Here is a 259-nt window from a genome sequence, read left to right as displayed (position 1 = left end):
GATAGGATCATTCAAGGGTCTTATTTCTAACTGTCTGGGCCCAGTCTGGGTGCTGGGTCTGTAGCCCAAAGCTGAGAGAGCCAGTCTTGTAGAATCTGCTACTTTTACTCCTGGAACAAATTTCCTTTTGCAGAGAAAGGGAGTAAGATCCTTCAGCAGCTGAAATCCACCAAGAACAACAGGTACTCATTTCCCTGCTGTGCCTTCGGTTTTTAAGAAACTATGCTGCTTGGCCCTTCAAGAATCAGAGCAAGAGGGA

Source organism: Bison bison, unplaced genomic scaffold, assembly GCF_000754665.1.
Source record: "Bison bison bison isolate TAMUID 2011002044 unplaced genomic scaffold, Bison_UMD1.0 scf7180017849817, whole genome shotgun sequence".
NCBI classification, from domain to species: Eukaryota; Metazoa; Chordata; class Mammalia; order Artiodactyla; family Bovidae; genus Bison; species Bison bison.
The sequence above is the reverse complement of the archived record's forward strand: the minus strand, read 5'-3'. Positions refer to the sequence as shown.